Genomic DNA, 17,637 nt, shown 5'->3' on the forward strand with positions numbered 1-17,637 from the left:
ATGGAACCAAATAATCATGCCACCGTGTTCAGTTGTGAATATGCCAGGTACTCCAACAGCTTGTTTGGCAAAATCGGACCAGCAAATGGCGCAGGAGCCTATTGTAGTAAATGCAAATGGCTGCTATAAATGGCGGATAACAAATATCGCATGTAAGAAGCCATCTTAATTGATACAAATGTTCTTATAGACACCATAAGGTACTCTGAACATGCCAACATGAAATTTACAAGCAGCTTCACAAATTACATATCCATAGTACCAACAATTAATGAAGTTAGTTTTGTTCAATTGCAGCACAGAAATGAGTTATAGGCTTGCAAAATATCACTGGTTAAAGCCTTTACATGAACCTTAAGTTTACACAATGCATTTATTGTCTTCATAACAGATTTGTAGATTTAATTGACATGATCAGACCAATTGTTTTACAATTTTCTGTAGTACCGACATTTTCTACAAGACAATGGTTATAGTTATACAATTTTCTGTTGAAGCCTGTTACGGGTTAATGTTTTGTATGTTTACCCGTGTATCACATCGTCGGTCGTTTTATAGTAAAGCCTGTCACGGCTTAATGTTTTGTATGTTTACCTGTGTACCACATCGTCGGTCGTTTTATAGTAAAGCCTGTCGCGGGTTAATGTTTTGTATGTTTACCCGTGTACCACATCGTCGGTCGTTTTATAGTAAAGCCTGTCACGGGTTAATGTTTTGTAGGTATACCCGTGTACCACATCGTCGGTCGTTTTATAGTAAAGCCTGTCACGGGTTAACGTTTTGTATGTTTACCCGTGTATCACATCGTCGGTCGTTTTATAGTAAAGCATGTCACGGGTTAATGTTTTGTATGTTTACCCGTGTATCACATCGTCGGTCGTTTTATAGTAAAGCCTGTCACGGGTTAATGTTTTGTATGTTTACCCGTGTATCACATCGTCGGTCGTTTTATAGTAAAGCCTGTCACGGGTTAATGTTTTGTATGTTTACCCGTGTACAACATCGTCGGTCGTTTTATAGTAAAGCCTGTCACGGGTTAATGTTTTGTATGTTTACCCGTGTACAACACCGTCGGTCGTTTTATAGTAACGCCTGTCACGGGTTAATGTTTTGTATGTTTACCCGTGTACAACACCGTCGGTCGTTTTATAGTAACGCTTGTAACGGGTTAATGTTTTCTATGTTTACCCGTGTACCACATCGTCGGTCGTTTAATAGTAAAGCCTGTCACGGGTTAATGTTTTGTATGTTTACCCGTGTACCACATCGTCGGTCGTTTTATAGTAAAGCCTGCCACGGGTTAATGTTTTGTATGTTTACCCGTGTACAACACCGTCGGTCGTTTTATAGTAACGCCTGTCACGGGTTAATGTTTTGTATGTTTACCCGTGTATCACATCGTCGGTCGTTTTATAGTAAAGCCTGTCACGGGTTAATGTTTTGTATGTTTACCCGTGTATCACATCGTCGGTCGTTTTATAGTAAAGCCTGTCACGGGTTAATGTTTTGTATGTTTACCCGTGTATCACATCGTCGGTCGTTTTATAGTAAAGCCTGTCACGGGTTAATGTTTTGTATGTTTACCCGTGTATCACATCGTCGGTCGTTTTATAGTAAAGCCTGTCACGGGTTAATGTTTTGTATGTTTACCCGTGTACCACATCGTCGGTCGTTTTATAGTATGTTTACCCGTGTACAACACCGTCGGTCGTTTTATAGTAAAGCCTGTAACGGGTTAATGTTTTGTATGTTTACCCGTGTACCACATCGTCGGTCGTTTTATAGCAAAGCCTGTCACAGGTTAATGTTTTGTATGTTTTCCCGTGTACAACTTTAACACCGTGGGTCGTTTTTTAGTAAAGCCTGTCACGGGTTAATGTTTTGTATGTTTACCCGTGTATCACATCGTCGGTCGTTTTATAGTAAAGCCTGTCACGGGTTAATGTTTTGTATGTTTACCCGTGTATCACATCGTCGGTCGTTTTATAGTAAAGCCTGTCACGGGTTAATGTTTTGTATGTTTACCCGTGTACAACACCGTCGGTCGTTTTATAGTAACGCCTGTCACGGGTTAATGTTTTGTATGTTTACCCGTGTATCACATCGTCGGTCGTTTTATAGTAAAGCCTGTCACGGGTTAATGTTTTGTATGTTTACCCGTGTACCACACCGTCGGTCGTTTTATAGTAAAGCCTGTCACGGGTTAATGTTTTGTATGTTTACCCGTGTATCACATCGTCGGTCGTTTTATAGTAAAGCCTGTCACGGGTTAATGTTTTGTATGTTTACCCGTGTACAACACCGTCGGTCGTTTTATAGTAAAGCCTGTCACGGGTTAATGTTTTGTATGTTTACCCGTGTATCACATCGTCGGTCGTTTTATAGTAAAGCCTGTCACGGGTTAATGTTTTGTATGTTTACCCGTGTACCACATCGTCGGTCGTTTTATAGTATGTTTACCCGTGTACAACACAGTCGGTCGTTTTATAGTAAAGCCTGTAACGGATTAATGTTTTGTATGTTTACCCGTGTACAACACCGTCGGTCGTTTTATAGTAACGCCTGTCACGGGTTAATGTTTTGTATGTTTACCCGTGTACAACACCGTCGGTCGTTTTATAGTAAAGCCTGTCACGGGTTAATGTTTTGTATGTTTACCCGTGTACCACATCGTCGGTCGTTTTATAGTAACGCCTGTCACGGGTTAATGTTTTGTATGTTTACCCGTGTATCACATCGTCAGTCGTTTTATAGTAAAGCCTGTCACGGGTTAATGTTTCGTATGTTTACCCATGTATCACATCGTCGGTCGTTTTATAGTAAAGCCTGTCACGGGTTAATGTTTTGTATGTTTACCCGTGTACCACATCGTCGGTCGTTTTATAGTATGTTTACCCGTGTACAACACCGTCGGTCGTTTTATAGTAAAGCCTGTAACGGGTTAATGTTTTGTATGTTTACCCGTGTACCACATCGTCGGTCGTTTTATAGCAAAGCCTGTCACAGGTTAATGTTTTGTATGTTTTCCCGTGTACAACTTTAACACCGTGGGTCGTTTTATAGTAAAGCCTGTCACGGGTTAATGTTTTGTATGTTTACCCGTGTATCACATCGTCGGTCGTTTTATAGTAAAGCCTGTCACGGGTTAATGTTTTGTATGTTTACCCGTGTATCACATCGTCGGTCGTTTGATAGTAAAGCCTGTCACGGGTTAATGTTTCGTATGTTTACGCGTGTACCACATCGTCGGTCGTTTTATAGTAACGCCTGTCACGGGTTAATGTTTTGTATGTTTACCCGTGTACAACACCGTCGGTCGTTTTATAGTAAAGCCTGTCACGAGTTAATGTTTTGTATGTTTACCCGTGTACAACACCGTCGGTCGTTTTATAGTAAAGCCTGTCACGGGTTAATGTTTTGTATGTTTACCCGTGTACCACATCGTTTGTCGTTTTATAGTCAATCAATCAATCAATATTTTATTTTACTGTCACGCATCGTAAAAATATACAGCCATTGATAAAATAAATGTTCAAGTAATTTTTGATGCCCAGCCGATATCGGCTTATGAGACACTTATGAAAATGTACATGGAGTTACAAATCCTCATTGTTATACATATTAAAACTATGTTAAAAATCACATGTGAAGCACAAAAGTAAAATTTCATCATGGTATCATTTAAAACAATTTTTTTATATTCTTAAAATTAGCCTTCTTCGTTTCATCATTTGATATATTGTTTTAGATAATAGAAATTGAAGCTCATTATCACAGAATAAATAAAAAAACTTTTCAATTGAAGTGAGCTCATTAAAATTACTGTTACAATTCGCTGCTTTTTCGAACAGATATAGTCTGATATCACTATAAACAGGGCAGTCACAGAGAAAATGGGGTTCGTCTTCCACTTTATCCGGACAAAAAGGACATTTACGCTGCTCCACTGGCAAGTTTGTGTATCGCCCAGTTTCTAACAGTAAAGGGAGACAAGCGAGTCTAAGCTTGGCGAGGTGGCTCCGATAGTGACGTGGTATAATTGACGAGATATAATGTTCCGGTATCCTGTCCTTTTTGTATATTCTGTATGATCTCAATTTACTACCGGTGTTATCGCTCCACAATTTGCTGAACCAAACGATTTCGTCATTCCTGTTAATGGCGGTAGATATTTTTTGCAGTTTGCATTTTACCGATGTTTGGTTATCGACAATATCTACAACGTTGAGGTTTTTTCCTAGTTTACGGACTCTCGCTTCCCAAGAATTTCCTCTCCTGGAAGACCAAATATACACTCTATGTAAAAGTCGACCCGTATTAACAGTACGTAATCTACAGTAAAGTCTAAAAACTTCCATGTGTTGTTTTGCTTGACATGATTTCCATCCAAAATCTCCAAGAACTCCAACATTTGACGTATATTTATTTACTCCAAGATAAGCTTTCATCGCTCGATTTTGTATGTTGTTTATTAATCGTTGTTCCGCTATCCCCCAGATGCAGGATCCATATAACATAATTGGTTGTACTAAGGACTCAAACAGTCTGGTATATACAGTGTATGACATTCCTCCACAAGCGATAAATTTACTTATTACAACTCCAAGTGCCCGGCTGGCTGATTTAGCTAATTCCTGTATGGCGAAGTTCCATGTAAGATGTTGGTCAAACCAGATTCCCAGATATTTATACTTGTCTTTGATGACAATTGGAGTGTTTTCCAAAGAGAAAGCGGTGTTCGTTAAAGGTACAGAAGAATGACGGAAGTGAACTACGTTCAATTTACTGTGGTTCACAGATAGCTTCCATTTTTTACACCATGAACCGACATGATCAAATAGGCGTTGGAGTTTGTCCGGAGTTGACGCGAGTAGTACAATATCGTCTGCATAGAAAAGAGAAGAGATGTTAAAATCATCTACAATGATTCCACTATCGATATCACGAAGTTCTTTGATCAAGTCATTAATATACACAGAGAAAAGTGTCGGTGAAGCCAAACAGCCCTGTTTTAATCCCCTTCCTACGCTGAACCAGTCGGTGAGATGATGATTTACTTTAATACAACATTTGACGTCATCATAAAGAGACTTTATCGCCTTAAACAATGGGGACAACCTACGTCATCGGAAGTGATATCGGGCACACAAAAACAATGAAAAAACGCCCGCTTCAAGATGAAAATCGGCTGAAATTATGACATAAAAGCAATGCATCTTCTAAACCTATCGTGCGTCAAAGACAGTGTATTGTTTGAGACTCTGTGAAACTATAAGATATCGTCAAACTAGCTCAGATTATGCAAACACCTCGACACAATATTTTCAGACAGCAGGGATATCGGTCACATTTTATTCACTAAAACGTTATAAATTGCAAATAAATACATTTTGCTGCCACAAAACTGTCCCGTTTACTAATATGTAATATATGACTGTTGGAAGAAAATATTTCATTCATTATATCTGCTAGTGGAGAATCATATACGGTGCTTAATTAGAAATTATGAAAGTGATATCGGTCACACTTAGAACTTTATGGGTAACGGTCACATCCAAAGTTACGAAAACTGTGGATAAGACGCCAAAATACTTTTATTGAATTTATCTGATCTTGAAAGACGACTTTTTAACCCCCTATCAGCAATTGGTTCACGAGCTATTGAAATCGCTTTTCGTCTATTGCTCATCATCCGTCCGTCTTTTTTCCCAAAGCGTGGCTATTGGTCACATTTTATTCACCGAAAATATGTCAAGTGTATTTTTTTAACTTTATTGTTATTTACTGATATAAAATACCTTATATTTCAAGTAGTAGCTATCGTTCATTTTATCCGCTACAAAAGTGACATACCTGTATAACCTAGTTGGTGGTTTGTTGTTTTTAAAAAGGATGTCGTTCACAGGGTAACGGTCACATCCAAAGATTTTGAAATGGTTTGTCGCTTCGTAAAGATTGCTGAAATATTGCAGCGTTGTTTTCCCTAACTAATCATTCAGGTAAAGAGGAAATACTACCGAGATACATGATACATCATTAACTATTATCGTAACTATTTTTTTTTTTTTTTTGCTGAATACTTTGGTTATTCGTACACTGTATATTGTTTCGTTTTTGTCTATACATGTATTTGTACACACCCTTTGTTCTTGCATTGTCTTTGCGTGGAATGTTTGCTGAAGCAAAGTAGAACTGAGGCAACCCTTACCAAGCAGACAAATTACATCTCCATGGAGTACAATTGTACTATTTTGAAGTACGTTTTTGTGTTAAAGTAATTATAATTAAAAAAACTTCGCAGTGACAATATACAAGAAACTACATAAAACTTAAAGATGTAAACAAAAGGAAAAGCACACTGATCTATAAGCTACAGAAATACGTGAATACATGATACACAGGATCACTGAGGGTTTTTAGCTGATAGCGTTAGTACAGTTCTACATGTCAGTTCACTAATAATTTCTCCAAAGACTTAACACACAATAACGATTGAAAAGGTACTTAGAATATAACTTAAGAACAATAGCACAAATGAACAATAGCACAAATGATCATATGCAAACAAATTATAAAAGCAAATCAGTTGATAACATGCAAGAGGGCCAAGAAATATCGTGACGTTTACCATTGGATTTACAAATCGGACAATTTAACATGTTGGTCCAATATCTTTAGCGCTTCATGTTGAATTAACAGATGTCCAGTTGGCATTCATACTCCCCTAATTGTCAACTGAATGCAATTTAATGAATATATTTTCATTTGATAACACTTATATGATTACATCCCAAGATATTTGTATCTATAAAGAAAAAAATCAATATCGTCAAGGACGAAACAGCCATTTTCTGTGATCGATGGCACAAAAATTATGACATCACATAAAAATAAGCGGATAGCAGATCATGCACCCCTGAATGTCAAATGCGCTTGGTAAGTATACATATTAGGGCTGCAGTGAAAAAGTAATATATGTATATGAAGGCTATAAAGCACCGTGGTAGTCAAATAATTTCAAGATAGCCAAATATTCATTATTTTGTAATCTTATCTGTCTCAAAAAATGAGCATTAATAAATACAATCCTATGTTAAAAATGATTATCAAAATGTCTATATCGAACAAGATATTTGTATGTCTACATGGTAACGAACTTCAAGTTGTCGACTACCGCGTTTTCCAATTGGTGCATTATACACAACAAGAGTAAAGAGAGAGATACATGTTGTACTTATAAAATTCCAGAAACAGGGGCGTAGGAAGCGGGGGGGCAGGGGGGGCAACTGCCCCCCCCCCCGTTCCCCAGGACGGGGGGGGGGCAAACATGTCTTTTTGCCCCCCCCCTCCATTTTCGCCGACTGAAATGTTCTAAAAATGCATATTTGAAAGAAAAAAGGGACCTCCTGCACAATTTTTGTACTTCATTCTAAGAAAATTTCCGCTGCGCGGCGCATTTCCTAAAACGTTCAAGCACATAATGTTCAAACCTTTAATAGTAATAATTCAATACACATGAACTACACTAAAATGTCCATTAAGGGATTCTACGTACTGCATTTGTATTTCAACGAATGTCTCTTAAAAGATTACTTTGTTTATATGTCTTAGCAAGACAACTAATTCATTATTATTTTGAGTTACAAAACAATGTGCTGATGGTGTGAAGCCGGTATGTTCAGATCGAGCAGGGCTGCACAATGATATGACGACACAATTATCACAATTATCATTTCTAAATGCAGGTTACTTTAAATCGAAAAAATACCATGGTAAGAACGCTTTAAAATCATTAAAATACATAGTAAAACTCATCTCAGCCATTCTAAAATCGTAATTTTTTTCCCAGGGGAGACCCCCGGACCCCCCAAACTCAAAAATTTTATCACGCCTTCGGGCGCTCGCAAATTCATCAAAATGCATCGTAAAACGCATCTTAGCCATTCTAAATCGTAATATTTTTTCCCCGGGGAAGACCCCCGAACCTCCCAAACACCAAAATCTTGCGCTTTCGGGCGCTCGCAAAATCATCAAAAACACATTGTAAAACTCATCTCAGCCATTCTAAATCGTAATATTTTTCCCGGGGTCGACCCCCAGACCCCAAAATCTCGTGCCTTCGGCGCTCACACGCTAATTTGGCCAGTTTTCGTATTCGTTAATTTCCTTTTAGCGACCCCACTTTCTAGAAATGTGTACAAGGATTATATTAATGATATATGAAAAAAGTATATAAAGTATAATGGTTGTGTGTTGAATTAATCTCCCCCTGTAGGTGCGGGGGGGGGGTTTACAAAATATTGAGGACCTTTGACCCCCCCCCCCCCATTACGTTTCATCTTCCTAAGCCACTGAGAAAGGTTCATTAAGTATGAAGCTCACATGTTGAATTTGAACCACAGCAACAAGTCCATCTATTAGAATCAAGAAAGATGACTTTCTAAACATGAAATTTGAAAAAGATCCTTCATACTCTCCATACTCTCTGGCAAATACATGTAACGATATCGAAATAAATCGATTTCGGATTGATTCCGAAATATATTATACATAACTGGATCTACATATGAAACCCCTCCAGTACTTACAGAGAAATAACAGAAATAAAAGACGGACGGATGACGACCGATGGGGGGAAGGCTATTATAGCTCGCCAACCATTTGCTGATGGTGGGTTTAAAAGATCAATTCAATAAAAGTATTTTGACGGGGTATCCATTGGAGTTGCATGAATGCGTAAATAACGACTACATGTACAATGCTGTAATATTCAGTTTTCGCAACTTTGGATGTGACCGTTACCCCTAAAGTTCTAAGTGTGACCGATATCACTTTCATAATTTCTAATTAAGAACCTTCTATGTTTCTCCACAAGCAGATATAATGAATGAAATATTTTCTTTCAACAGTCATATATTAGATATTAGTAAACGGGACGGTTTTGTGACAGCAAAATTTATTTATTTACAACTTTTAACGTTTTATTGAATAAAATGTGACCGATATCCCTGCTGTCGAAAAATATTGTGTCGAGGTGTTTGCATTATCTGAGCTAGTTTGACCATATTTAATAGCTTCATAGAATCTCTAACAATACACTGTCTTTGACGCACGATAGGTTTAGAAGATGCAATGCTTTTATGTCATAATTTCAGCCGATTTTCATCTTGAAGCGGGCGTTTTTTCATTGTTTTTGTGTGCCCGATATCACTTCCGATGACGTAGGTTTTCCCCATTGTTAAACATGTACCCGTTTACTCCGAGACGTTTAAGTTTAATCCACAGAAGATCACGGTCCACCGTGTCGAACACAGGGGGCCAACTCAAGGAAGATGAATGTTGTCATTCATTTTTGTATTTGGTGGATGGACTGATGAGTTTATATGACAGTCATGTGATTTTTTTTCCAAAAATACCAGATTTGAAAAATTATTAAAAAATCGGGATATTTACTATAAAACAGTTTTATAGTAAATATCCCGATTTTTAAAAAAAAATTCAAATCTGGTATTTTTGCAAAAAAAATCACATGACTGTCATATATACTCATCAGCCCATCCACCAAATACAAAAAAAATGTATGACAATATCCATTTTCATTGAGTTGGCCCCCTGTGGTGTCGAACGCTTTTTTCAAGTCTATAAAACAGGCATATGTAGATTGATTGGAGCGTTTCCGATTATTAATAATAGAATACAGTACATATATATGATCTTGACATCCTCTATTCCTCCGAAATCCGTTCTGTTCATCTTCAATTAAATTATTTGATTCTAGCCATTTAGACAGACGAGTATTCAGCACGTCACAGTATATTTTATATGGGGTTGAAAGTAACGTGATCCCACGGTATGAGAGAGGTACTCGGGGGTTTGTTGATTTCGGTTTAATTATAGGGTTAACCATGCCCCTTTTCCAATCATCTGGTACAATTCCATTTATAAAACAGGTACTGATAATATCGAATAACATTCTCTTGCTTGCGTCGTTTTTTAGAGCTTCATATGGAATGCCGTCAACTCCTGCGGCCTTGTTTTGTTTTGCGCGCGAGACTGCATCATCAACTTCCTTATAGGTGATGGGCTGATTAATACGATGGCCGAGGTGAGCCACGTACTCACAACCATAAGTTGGATATAGTTGTACATACAAACTTGACATAGTTAAGAATTTACTTGTCGACACACACATATAAGTAGTGTAGTTGTAGACAGCTGATTTTTTACAAAGTTACTTGTCGACACACACATATAAGTAGTGTAGTTGTAGACAGCTGATTTTTTACAAAGTTACTTGTCGACACACACATATAAGTAGTGTAGTTGTAGACATTTAAAACTTGTCAAAGTGACTTGTCGACACACACATATAAAGTAGTGTAGTTATATAGAGATTGAACAGTGTTTTAATTGCGTTAAAGGTGGTATGAACGCAATGGGATACAGACATATTCAATGTAGCGCGTTAGCGCTACATGTAGAATATGTCTGTATCCCATTGCGTTCATACCACCTTTAACGCAATCAAAACACTGTTCAATCTATATATTTACATAAATTAGTCTTTTTTTACATGTTCGTGGTTAAATTTAAAATGATGTTGATTGCTAAGCTAGGTAACTACGGTAGTCAGGATGACCGAAGATATAGTTCCGATTGTTGAATGTTATAGCTGCAGTTTGATTTGAAATATAACAATGACACCTTTCAATTATTTTTAAAATATGTTGTATTTTTTTTTTTCAATTTGATCATATATCAATAATGTCAATTTCGAATAAAAATTGAGATAACTGGGGCGGAACGACTACCGGTATGTATCGTTGTCAGGGTAGTGACGCGGTCCGAAGTGGAGCGAGCCGCCATATTTGATTTTCAACTGAGGAAAGTACTGTGACATAGCCTGTTAATGGTATGACCGTTGAGCTGCTGAGTGTTTGTCATGTATGTATCGGTTTACGAACGTGATATAGTCTTAATTATTCATAGTTATGACTTTTATTTTATTGCACGGATGATAGACATTTGTTTGCATGGTGTGTGACTGACGTAATTTTGGAATTCCCCGAACATTCCTGAGGAAAGCCCCGGTTGTAGCCCCGACAAGCGATTCATTTTGTTGTTTATTACCGTTACAATTCCTGAACACATATTCTGTTTTGATATCAAATACATATTTAATTGGATTTAATAACAACTCTTTATTGTTATTTTGAAACCCGACAACGAAGAAACTTTGTTTACACTAACCTACTACTGTCAACCGAGTACTGACGAGCATAATATTGTCTGTGCCGCCTAAGGATCAGTCTTGAGACAAATAGAAGAACGAAAAAGGTTTTTTTTTTTTTTTGGTTTATTATTAATTCAAAACAAATCTGTCATCTGTGAAAAGGAAAAATGTATATCAAATAATTAAAGCTTATTTAGATTATCATATGACGCAAATTTACCGAAGCGTGAGCTAGAAGTAGTCCGATCCTACTCTGGGTTTGTATTCATACGTCGTTGCGTTTACGCTAATTTGAACGCAACTCCCCTCCCGTTGACTATATAGGGGCATATGTAAATATAGACATTTAAAACTTGTCATAGTTACTTGTCGACACATCATATAAGTAGTGCAGTTGTAGACAACTGAATTTTTATAAAGTTTCTTGTCGTCACACGTATATAAATAATGCTGTTGTTTCCCAAAATAATTGATTAATATGTGGTAACCTATAGACCTTTTTGTAATGGGTTACATTTATCACCTAGTTTCTCGTAGCATCAACTCGTTTCGTCTCCGTACCTGTAAACGCGTATCCACGTTATCTTTAAGATTTATGTTGGGTGTATGGTATATGTTGGCTGTAGGAATCTCACACCGTGTTATTTTCTCTGAAGTTTTGTAAAGGAAAGGATTTGGCTGAAAATGTGAGTATTTTTGAAATTTTCGATATCAGATTTGTCTTTGTTAAATCTCTCGGATTGTATTTGCTGAAAGGTTAGTGATTATACTATTTATAGGTCTGCCATCCGAATAAAGTGCTCTGATGAAAAGGACGACACTGTCATTCTATTTCCAATCGGAGAAGATGGGCTATTGACAATTGAAGACTTACGTGAGTACATTTTTTGTCTTTTCTATAGATTCTTATCTTGGCTTTATGACCTTGCGTTCATAATTAGAAGCACCTGTTTATAGTTTGTATCTGGTCACCTGGTCCGACTAACTAATTGGGGTGAGCTTATTGCAAAACCGTAGCGGTCGTCGTCCGTTCGTCCGTCTGTCTATCAACAATCGACTTCTCGTTCATAACCCCTCGTTGATATTAAACCAAATATGACAGGTAGAATCCTAGACTGGCTATCAGTCTCTAGAATATTGAAAATAAAATCACTAAAGTGGCTTGGTTACTTGTATCTTTACTAAAACTTATCTGATTCCAGTTTTCAAGCTAGGGGGTAATCTAGACGAACTCTGCTGAGAAAGTGTTTTCAACAACTTAGGGTCTGGTGTCCAGTCTAGTCAGACTCCAACTGTACACTGTTGAGCGGGGCCAAAAGAGGTCAATGCATAGCGAGTAGAATACTTAAAAGGCAGAGATTCTAATTTTACTAATTGTTGGTTTTTGCTCTCTTTGGGCATAAGGGGCGGTGCTAAAATTAGCCAGTTTGGCCGAGCTTGTATTTGAAACTGAGTAACCGATATTACTAATATTTGAATAGCTAGTATCATTCATAATTACATGTGCAGTAACCCAGTGAGCGACAAGGGCCTCTAGGCCTCTTGTTCCTTTTAAATAAGATAATAAAATAAATTGTATACGGACTATGTATTCGTTAACGGATTGTATTGTGAGGGAAGTAACCATTCTTAATGACATATTGTAGATGAACGATACCAACATGTAAAACAGTGAATAAATAAGTTTTTAAATGTTTGCGTTCTTTATTATGAACTGTAAAAATGATTTTGACCGAGGTAAATCTACCTTTTCCAGTTCATATCGCATCATATTCACCAGCACAAAAGTTCATAATTTTTAATATTTTAATATACGATCAGAGGAATTAATAAACAAGGCCAAACATTCTTAATTCTTTAAACTCTTAAGAACTGCACAAAATACATAAGAAAACAAACTTTACGCAATCTTACTGTGTTTACATCTGCATTGTAATAATAAAAGAGATAAGACGACAATGCATATATTTCCTGTGCCTGAATGAGCCCACGTCCATAGACAATGTATTTCAAAATCAATTACATTTATGCTAAAACCTTCCAAAATTGAATCCTTGTTTTTGATAATGATCTTCTGTTCTTCATTTGATTAATTCAAAGCTTCATAAACTTTTTAGTTTAGATCTGTGTATGAATATGTAACCCTGGTCAATACTAGCCGCAATATATCGCTCGGCTAGAGAGAACTTCTCTTTAGCTCGATCGGTTGAGCGTCAGACTAGTAATCCAGAGGTCCCGAGTTCGATCCCTGGCAGAGGCAGGTAATAAATTTATTGTAAATCCTGTACCCTGTTACATTGGCGCCCATGTAGGGACTCGGGAATGGTGCTTCACGATACCTGCAAAGAAATTGTTGTGACCCCTGGAAACTCGCGGACGAGTTGTTTCCTGGAGGGGGAGTATGTAACCCTGGTCAATACTAGCCGTAATATATCGCTCGGCTAGAGAGAACTTCTCTTTAGCTCGATCGGTTGAGCGTCAGACTAGTAATCCAGAGGTCCCGAGTTCGATCTCTGGCAGAGGCAGGTAATAAATTTATTGTAAATCCTGTACCCTGTTACAAATAGATGACCCTTAGGCCTTTCATGCTCGTCTAAATCGTCTAAATGTTCCTCTTCACTTACTTTAATTCACAGTTTAACTAGGCCAATGACCTCCTACCTCTCTGCTCGTGAAAACAATGTGTTTTGATAATGTCCCGGCAGGGCGACTGGCAGTGCTTCGCAGTAATATGATAGAATTTGCAGCGCATTGGCAATTTATATAGCACAACCTCTAGTGTGTCAGTGTGCTATAAGAAGAATGTATGTAGTCAATGTCAATTAAAACTGCTTTTTAGGCCAAATACTCCATCCGCGTGAACACGCGTTTTCAATAAATTTTCATAATGTAATAGGATTGAACACTGCAATATATGCGCATTATGTAGAGGTTCCACATCAAGTGACTGTTGTTTTTCCTGTTTATCAATCTCGAGTTAGTTAATTTTCAAATTTTGAAAAGACACGAACTTTAGCGAGTGTCTTTTAAAAAATTGAAAATTCACTAACGAGAGTTTAAATAAACATGATAAACAACAGTCACGCGTTGGGGAACTTATTTATCCCATAATTTTAGCTCTATATTTATCCTGTGGTGACCATTTTCTCGTCTTCGTTCAGGGAAACTTACCACCATACATTGTGAAGTGATATCTTTCCGCCATAAAATATAGTGCCTAAACAGACAGCCAATATTCTATTGTTTGATACTTTGAATAAGCAACTACCTGTTAAACAGTAAATACAATGCTATTTAAAAGAAAATGCGCTATGAAAAGTAGCCCGAAGTTGAGAGCCAATCGGAATCAAGAGATCTTGGAATTGACCAATCAGAGGCGCTGTAGGTGTTAACACACTGGAGTGTGTAAACATAAATGATAACCAACTGCTATGGAATTTATCAAATGGTTTTTCCATTTTGAAACATGCATAGTTATGGCATAAACATTTTTTATGAATTGAAAATTGAATATCGAAAACACTGTAAAATTGTTAATATTGTCGGTACATGCTTAGTGCTCAGCTTCAAAAGGGAGGGGGTTGGGCGTTCTGTGTCTCTAGCGGCATGTTTCAGTAAAATAGTACTATAAAGAGGAGCACAACACGAACGTACTGTATATGTTTTGTCTAAAAAGAGGCAAAAGGTCACGCGGCTCTCGGCTGAAACAAGATGCTTAAACTAGGCCTATATATGGTGAAAATACTAGAGTACATACAATGATTACTCATGTTACATATAGTTTATATGAGTTTTGTTTAAACAATAAAATGAGATAGATAGATGTTTTTAACACGACCAACACATTTGATTACCTAATTTGAAATACACTTGTGCACTTCATTTTTCCTGCCACTTTTAATTAGTGATATATGACCCTGCTTTATTATTATCATTAAAGTTGACATACAAATGGGTCGCGTTATATACCGAAAACTTAAATGATACGACCTGTAACAAGATAGCCGGCCGGGCCAGCTGTCTATTAGCTCCCTTCGCCTCCCATCCCCGTATCATGTTTTAAACTCAAATGCAGATTTACTTAGTGTTTAGAGTTTATACACATCTTCAATCACATAAATATAACTAATATAACATACCAAACTTTTGCAGAAAACGTCTACACAAAACTAGAAAATGTTTTTTAGTACGGCTATCACGGTGAGCCAAAAACCGCGGGGAACGGATTAATGGAGACCGGATTAATGAGGTTCCACTGTACAATGTTAAACCTACATTAGGATCTTACCATATCTGTATCATACATGTAGGATTATGAATTGTGTGATTTGCTGAAATGTTCATTGTGTTTTTAAAAATGGCGAATTTATTATATCAATGAACAAAATCAATTTGTTTATAGGATCTGGTAGATTTTTAAAATTGGTTCTGAATAGGGAACAATTCCCTTCCATATCATTGCTAAGGGTTATGCTATCAATTACATGTGGTCTGATAAAATGTAAATAAAGTAAATGGTACCTGTAACTGTTAGTACACACATACAACGTAGGTCCTATATAAAACAAATTCTGTGACAGTTGCCCGTATTTTGTTAGGTAAAGGTATGCGACACACATCAGCAGTAACAAGATAGCCGGCCGGGCCAGCGGTCGGCTAGCTCCCCCTCCTCCCACCCCTGTATCATGTTTACACTCGGCTGCAGATTTCTGTAGTAATATTAAATTATAGTGGTTTTCCAAAGTGTTCCTTTATAGTTTAATACTTCAAAAGCATTGTTCAAAAGTTGATGTGTACTAAGACGCACGCATTACTATCACTTGTCAAATGCACAAAATTCTACACGTTATACTTTTATTGGAAAATCTGCCACAAAACACGACTTTCGATGCCCAGTACGGCTATAGGCTTCGGCTATCGCCAAAAGCCAAAAACATGCACCCCGCATTTCCTTTTATTGCATTGCTACCATCCATCCCATGATAGCTATTATAATCGGTCGCTATGTCTGCCATGTTGTTAGGATTTCACATGGTTAACCATAATCTGTTCACTTTGATTGGTTGGCCACATCTACGTGTGTTGATTGGTTACTTGTTGTTGAAGATGTCATGTGTGTAAGGAGTACCGTTGGGGGAATTATTGCAAACAAATTTCATTAGAAGTCAGAATGTCATTTTCTGGTTGTCGGGCATTATGATGACTACAAAACCATTCTAATGTTGTTTTTTTTCATTTCAGCTGGAAGACGTGGAAACGTTACCATGGAGAAAATTCTTCGTTTCTGTACCGGAAGCGAGGAAGAACCAACGCTGGGATTTTCCATGCAGCCAACAATCGAATTCTCGGCGATTGCACTGCCTATGGCCAATACATGTACAAATAAACTTTCATTGCCATTGACAAACCTAAACACTGAACTTTTTGATATGGCATTTCTTAGTGAGTATTTTGGCTATCAATGAAGTTTTCATACCCTCAACCCTGCTGAAGTGACCAAGAAGTGACTTGATCTTACGTGATTATGCAATTGCAGATCGTGCTTACTTGTTTTTGTATAGCATATCCAGTTACGTTTTTCAGAGAGAGTGCATTACATTAAAACGGGAAAATTGATAAAAAGTGATAATGTGGTTGGTAGAGGAGCACACTAGCTCTACTGAATGCTGTTATCCATGTTTATTAGCTAAAACGTAGATGTATAATTTATAGAAAACAACATAGGTTCGTACGTTGCAGTTACAAAATAATAGTCAATCTTCAAAATTATATATTTCAAATCATGGATTAAACGGGTTCCAAATGATAAATGTAGCATTTCGTTGATTTCTCTATTGAATATGATCGACAAAATCAGAATAAATATCGTGCACCACATAATTAACTTATATTTCTTCTTTTTTGTGTTTTGAGTAACAAGTTATTTATTTTTTACAGTCCTTGAACAGATTAAAATGGGTTATCCCCAAATTTTGTGCCGAACATTAACTTCCCCTTTTATTCAATAATTATTGTAGTTAGGAGTTAAACATTTGTTTTAAACATTTTTGCAGAAAGACATTTTTACATACTCAATGTAATTTTTCAATAAAGATTTGCCTATTGATTTTGTCAATGTGTCATTGTTTAGCTTAGCGAACGCACCGTTGCTATAGTCCGTGACACGAATTGTTAATTAGTAAAAAGTGCCAGAGGGTAGAGATTATCTGTCCTACTGTCTTGGTAGGGAATTATTTTTTTCTGTCCCTGTAATTTCCCAAAATATTGTAGAATTCTTAGTTAATAATCATGAGTGTGTGGTAATTAGCGTATAAATTGTAGAACTATATTCTTATATCATTAGTGTCCAATAAGAGAGGGAATGGGTGTTAGGGGACAGATACAATTAGGTACGCGGCAGATAA

The 17,637-nt window shown here is 37.1% G+C and overlaps 1 long non-coding RNA gene across 1 annotated transcript; it reads left to right on the forward strand.

Moving 5' to 3' along the window:
* The first annotated feature begins 10,463 nt into the window (after positions 1-10,463).
* Positions 10,464-17,337, forward strand: LOC138316376 (uncharacterized). Its single transcript, XR_011207647.1, has 2 exons — positions 10,464-12,107; positions 16,475-17,337. It is a non-coding gene; the product is annotated as an uncharacterized lncRNA (long non-coding RNA).
* Positions 17,338-17,637: the final 300 nt, after the last annotated feature.

The sequence above is a fragment of the Argopecten irradians genome, chromosome 2 (assembly GCF_041381155.1).
Source record: "Argopecten irradians isolate NY chromosome 2, Ai_NY, whole genome shotgun sequence".
Lineage (NCBI taxonomy): Eukaryota > Metazoa > Mollusca > Bivalvia > Pectinida > Pectinidae > Argopecten > Argopecten irradians.